The sequence below is a fragment of the Cervus elaphus genome, chromosome 20 (assembly GCF_910594005.1).
Source record: "Cervus elaphus chromosome 20, mCerEla1.1, whole genome shotgun sequence".
NCBI classification, from domain to species: Eukaryota; Metazoa; Chordata; class Mammalia; order Artiodactyla; family Cervidae; genus Cervus; species Cervus elaphus.
Window position 1 is genome coordinate 46,753,366 of NC_057834.1, and position 6,708 is coordinate 46,760,073.

General features: G+C 45.0%; 1 non-coding gene across 1 annotated transcript; it reads left to right on the forward strand.

Annotated features, from left to right (window-relative positions):
* The first annotated feature begins 6,111 nt into the window (after positions 1 to 6,111).
* Positions 6,112 to 6,234, forward strand: LOC122678573. Its single transcript, XR_006336226.1, has one exon. It is a non-coding gene; the product is annotated as a small nucleolar RNA SNORA26 (small nucleolar RNA).
* The last annotated feature ends 474 nt before the right edge of the window (positions 6,235 to 6,708 follow it).

Consider the following 6,708-nt stretch of genomic DNA (forward strand, 5'->3'; position numbering starts at 1 on the left):
ACTCCATATCTGATGACTGGCCTATGTCAAAGACAAACAAGGTAAACAAAGGTTTCCCCTGTATCAGACAGTACTCCTGTAAGATTCCGTGACATTCCATTCATTTTGTCCTTCTGTAAAGGTAACCTAATGTCTTCCCTGGAGGCTCAGCTGGTAAAGAACATGACTGACAATTCAGGAAACACAAGAGATGCAGGTTTGATCCCTGAGTCGGGAACATTCACTGGAGAAGGAAATGGCAACCCATTCCAGTATTCTTGCCTGGAAACTTCATGGACAGAGGAGCCTGGTGGGCTACAGTCCATGGGGTCATAAAGAGTCAGACACTACTGAGTGCACATGCATGCATCAATGTCTTCCTAAATCTGCATCATGAATATCTCTCTTCAGTTCCTCTCTCGGCCATGCCTATTTTCTTTAAAAAATACACAAAATATTTTCTGTATTTTTAATGTGGCAACACAAATTACTGTCCAGTGAATGACACACAGCCAGATATAGAGTGTGGACACGTATAGCTGCTGTGAATTGGGAAGAATGTAAGAATGACAGGGTCAAGAAAGCATTCCAGGATGTAGTCAGTCAGGAGGCGGTTGTGATTTAAAGGCAAATAAGGTACCGATGGCACAACATTGTCAATGAGCTAAGTGCCACTGATTCACTTGAATGTAGTGAATTTCATGATGAGATTCAAGTCACTAGTTTATTTAAAAGCAAAGTAAATTACTTCCTGAATAACAACTGGAGTCCATAATTCACCAACTGGTATTCTCCACCAATTTTATCATATTCTGCCCTGTGTCTGCCATGAACATCCTTGCCCTCCTTACCTCAACCTTTCATCAAGTGTTGGCTTCTCTGCCAGCTTCTCTGCTGGACTCCGCACCTCAACGGGTAGCTTCTCCCCCAGCACGGATTCCACGATGTCCTTACATCCTTCACACTCTGAGGAAAGAGAGACACTGCATCAGGGAAAGCCGGCCTTGCTGCTGTGGTCACTGCCTTCAAGGGAGGAGGATGGGCCACCTCAGTGGTGGATGTAACTCCTTCCCCAGTCTCTATGGAGAGATTTCCACATCTGATTCCTCAGCGTCTGAACCGAGGTGACTCCCCATTTTAGAGCTGAAGAATGAGAAGTTCCTAGGCACAGAACACAACTTGACAAGATGAACTACCTTTTGGCAAAGTCAGAATTCACATCCCCTGAGACTGACCCTGAATCCCGGGCCACTGAACCAGGACCTGCAGCCTCTTAGGTGAGACACTGAGCGTGGGCTTGGGGTGGCGAGTCCTGTGGGGTCGGGAAGGCTCCTAGGACTACAGCACTGCTGGTTCCCTCATGATGGGATCTCAGTAATGAACAGGTGTCTCAAGTATAAAACTCACCTGGACACACTGGTGTGAAATAGAATACATGAAACCATAAGGACCTGAAAGTGATAGGCCCAAACCCTGAGAAAACCTGTGTCATTAGGAACAGTAGAACTATGAACTAAGTGTATTTACACTGAGCCAGGCACTGTTGTCAGAGCTTTGTCAGATTTCCTCAGTATTCACTACAACTCAAACAAGAGTTCCTATTAGAGCACCACACGGACAGAGGAGGAAAGCAAGACACAGAAAGGTTCCCACCAGGGATGTGAGCCCAGGAAGCCTGGCCCAGAGTCCACGTCTTTCACACTGTGCTGTGGTGACCTCCACACCAGGGTCCTGGTGAGACATTTCTTCTTCACCAGCCTCACAATGTCTTTCTTAGAATTTTGTGACTATCATAAGGAGTGGGGTAAATAAAACTTAGTTTGTCCTTTCCCCAAAGCTCATCATTTCACTTTCTTAAACAGGAGGCTTTACCTCTTACGTCTCTCTGGGTCAGTCATTTTTCATTGACTCCCTCATCGCTTCATTGAAAATCATGTAGGAAAGTGACACAGACACAAGTTGTCAAGATTCCTCTCATCTCCTTGTTGTGCATGTACCCTGGTCATGACTTCTTTCCTTACTCCAGGCCCCTCTTAATGAACAGGAAAAAATGATTCCAATTTCCAGGCTGACTGTGGGTGCAAAGTGCCAACTCACACTCAGCCTGAGTTTTTACTGGGGCTGGTGATCTCCCCCCACTTACTATCATCTTCATGTTGGTCACACAACTTATAGCATAGACTCAGGGTCTCCGGACTCCTGGTCAACCTGTATCACCAAAGTTTCACCAGCTCAAGTGGGGAGAGAGGGAAAAGTGTAGATTGTCTGATTTCACCAGAAACACCTTCATTCTTGCCACAGTGTCACACGGCTTTCTTGGACTCAGGAAGGAGAACCTGCACCTCAGAAAGCATGGATTCCTTCTCACCAGGGAGGCCCTGTCATGATGGCCTCACAGAGACCATGGTTTCAGTGAGAAGCACATTCATCCTTAAGCTCCTTTAAATCATATCCCCTGCTTCTCACAGTGTGTAGCCACACATTACCCCAGTGCAGATAGCACAGGGCTTTGCCAACGGAACTTCAGGGAACCTCGAACTGATGGAGTTCATTAGCCAAGAGGCATGCAGGATCAGATACAGAACAGAAAAGATTCCAATCAATGCAGCTTAGTTGTGCCTGAGAGACACAGGCAATCCTGTGCCGGCACCAGGAATCACTGTCTGGAATTTTAACTCGAATCTCACCCTACACATCACTAAAAACTTGGAAAAGTGCCTCACTCCTTGTGCCTCAGTTTCCCCAGCCTCAGGAACTGAAGGCGAAAGAGCCACACTACTACCTTTCCTGCACTGTGGTCAGAATGGAATTCAAAATGACTAAGGGAAAAGGAGACCAATGTTGGAGGCTTAGTTTCTTAGAGGGAAGACAGTGATCATTCATTGCTTTGGTGACCATGACCCCGAGGACTTACTATATTTCTGCAGATGGTTGGCCAGGGAGTAAGCAGTAGCTTGGGATACGAGGAATTTCTCTGTGAGGTCTCTGAAGTCCTGCTTGTACTTTTCTAGCTGCAACTGAAGCTCCTGGTTGATTTCCATGAGGGTACATTCTGCCCTCAGATCCGATAAAGAGGGAAGACATACTGCCATGGTGACAAGTGGCAGAAGAGGTAGAAGCCAGGGGTGGGGAGGAGATACCCAATATATGGGGGATTCAAACAAGCAAAATCATATTGGTTTAATCAGCACTGAGGGATGACAAAAACGGAATTCCTGACTTACTGTTGGGAACAACTAGAGGGTTCTCAACCACAAAGAGAAGTTGAAGATGCCAGAGCTCAGAGCCACAGGTGCTTTGTGTGGCTCAGACTAAGACAGGAGTGAAGGAGAGGGACCCAGCGTGCTAGGTAACCATCTGGAGTTGCCATAACAGAACTAGAAGGGGGAGGGGTTCATGGAATCTTGGGGGCCCCTGCCTTCCAGGTGCCTAGGCCATGACTGTTTGTGGACATCACCACTGATAGCACCCAATCCCTCAGCAGCCACTCTTGGGTTGTCGACATACGTTCCGATTCCACTGACCTATCTCCTTCCAAAAACTATCTCAGCTGAGTTCCCATTGTTCATTCATCTGTGTATAAAAATATTCATGGAAAAAAAACTTTGCCAGCAGGTCTTAATTTCTGTCGGGCTGTCATAAAGTCACCTCAGTTCAGTTCAGTTCATTTCAGTTGCTCAGTCATGTCCGACTCTTTGCAACCCCATGGACTGCAGCACACCAGGCCTCCCTGTCCATCACCAACTCCTGGAGTTCACTCAAATTCACATCCACAGAGTCGGTGATGCCATCCAACCATCTGATCCTCTGTCGTCCCCTTCTCCTCCCGCCTTCAATCTTTCCCAGTATCAGGGTCTTTTCCAGTGAGTCAGTTCTTTGCATCAGGTGGACAAAGTATTGGAGTTTCAGCCTCCGCATCAGTCCTTCTAGTGAATATTCATGATTGATTTCCTTTAGGATGGACTGGTTTGATCACCATGGAGTCCAAGGGGCTCTCAAGAATCTTCTCCAACACCACATTTCAAAAGCATCAATTCTTCGCCACTCGCTTTCTTTATAGTCCAACTCTCACGTGCATACATGACTACTGGACAAACCATATCACCTCATCTTCTCTTTAAACTGATCTTAAGGCTTTTCCACAAGTGAAGGACATCAAACTTGTAGACTGTGATGAACTTCTTCTCTGGGTCTTCTTCAGTTTAGTCTGTGTCCTAAAAACTGTAGGATACAAATCAAACTACGATACTAAATGAATAAATAATTTTTAAATATATTTTTTGTCCCATCTCAGTGCTTTTGCTGCATCCTGTTGTTATGTCATTTTCTTCTCTTTGCTGGGCAGCATGTTGTCTTCAGAATAAACTTAAGTATGATATCCCTACTTTCTGAATTCTTCCCCTGGGTCTGGGTTGTTCTATTTGATTTTTTAAAAAATGTTACTAAACACTGCATTTAATACCTTCACTTATGTATTTCATTGTAACCTCACAAGAGCTCTTTCCAAGCTGTCAAAGTGACTAGAAGAGTCTATGTGTATATCCTAGAAAACATGGTGTGCTTGTGCCATCACTTCATTCTTGTCTGACTCTTTGCGATCCCAGGACGGTAGCCCGTCAGGCTCCTCTCTCTATGGGGATTCTCCTTGCAAGAATCCTGGAGTGGGTTGCCATGCCCACTTCCAGGGGATCTTCCTGACCCAGGGATCGATCCCGCATCTCTTGTGTCTCTTGCATTGCCGGCTGATTCTTTACCACTGAGCCACTGAATACATGGGGTACCTGTCTGTTTAGGAAAGATCTGACAGCCTCGTGTATCGTTCTGTGTTCATTCAGTTCACCCACATATTGAACAGACCAGGGCTCCAGAGCAGTGTTGGTGGCACACACTTTGACCATCTCTTTGAGTTTTCCTCCTGCCATTGACCTGTGGTTGTATTCCAGATACAGAGCATGGTTGAGTTCAAGGTCATAGATCGGGGATCATGATGATCCAAAGTGAACATAAGTATTGTGTTCAGTGACATAGAAGCTGAGTTTGAGGTAAGAGAGACAGGCAGCCCTGGGACAGGGATGGTCTGAACCAACTCTTCATTTCCCTAGCATCTCTTCCGACCTGGGTCTTGTGAGTCTGAGACTTGGGGAACCCCTATAGCATCCGTCTCTTCAGTTTAGCTGTTGGTATAACCTGGATGGAGGGTGAAATGGGTGTGACAACAGGCCACTGAGCATTTGTTCATGTTAAGGTAAAAGATACAGAACTGGAACAACTATTTATGAAAGCTTATCTTCCCCACACCCCCACACAATCCTCCAACTCAATGCTTAGTGATAATTGGTATGTGAGATGCAGCAAAGGCTTGAAGGGAATCTATTTTCCGGTTGCTATGGGGCCTGACATTCTGTGGGAGAAAGAAAAATGTGTCAAATTTCTTCATTATAAATAGGATGAAACCAAAAAAGCTCACCAGAAGGTATCTGACTTGAGGTCAAATGGGGATGAATTTTGCCATGCTAGCAGAAGTGTATAACAGGTACAGTTCATTGACTGATACCTTGCCAGGCATTTCACACATATTATGATACTTTCCTTTATCGTAATCATTCAAGGTAACATCATTTTAGAAGAAGTACATTAAAAAAATTTATTCAACCAAAGTTAAAATTAAAAAAAAAAACAAAACATTTTATCAAGGCAAGTAAGCTATTGCTTTGCATTTTGTAGGCAGGAGAATCCTTTTGTTTTTATCCTGCCTTTGTCCCATTTCATACTCCTCTGTTTCTCTGTGACCTGACTTTATTCCTAGAGCCCTACCTTTTGTCAACTGAACCATTTCTACGCACTGAGCAATAGCAGAAGTGAGGGCTGGGCCCTTCTAAAGGCTCCCTGAGCGCTGACGTGTTTCAGGACACCAGACACCGTCTGGAGGCAAGAGCAGCCCGTCTGTCAGAACGTGTGTGTGCTAAGCTGCGCCAGTCGTGTCCGACTCTTTGTGATCCCATGGACTGTAGCCCTCCAGCCTCCTCTGCTCATGGAATTTCCCAGGCAAGAACACTGGAGTGGCTTGCCATTTCTTCCTCCAGGGAATCTTCCTGACCAGGGATCAATACCGTGTCTCCTTCACCCTTTCCATTGCCCTTTTAAGGCTGACGCAGTGCCTTAAGAGGCTAACACAAGAGGGTAAAGAAAGTCTCCATAAAACCCAGAGAAGAGATTTTTAGAACTCCTCTCTGGATCCTGTCTGGAGTCACACATAACTGAATCGGAAGATTTTAAGTCTTAGCACTTACTCGTATGTGTATAGTTAATACCAAAGTCATTAAATTTAAACTTGACCTTCGATTTGAAAATAAAAAGAAAAACAAAAATCCATGTCTCTTGCGTGTCCTACATTAGCAGGTGGGTTCTTTACCACTAGCGCCACCTGAGAATCCCGTCTGTTAGAATGGGCAGCTGCTTTCCCAGCCCACTGAAGTTAGCAGGATGTCCCAGGACAGAAAGGGATCACTTCCCTTCAACTCAAGAATCTTTTCTATCAGTGACTGTGCACTAACGGGCTGAACTTTCCTGAAATTGAATGCTCTTGCCAGCTTTTTGGTTTCTTGTTAGATGGCTTGGGTATTTATAAAATTTTCTAATAAACATCATTGTTGAAGTTTGCATTTATAGCAATGCAATTTATTTTTTAGAAAGTGGCAGCTTGGAGAAGATTGGTCCCATCAATGAGCA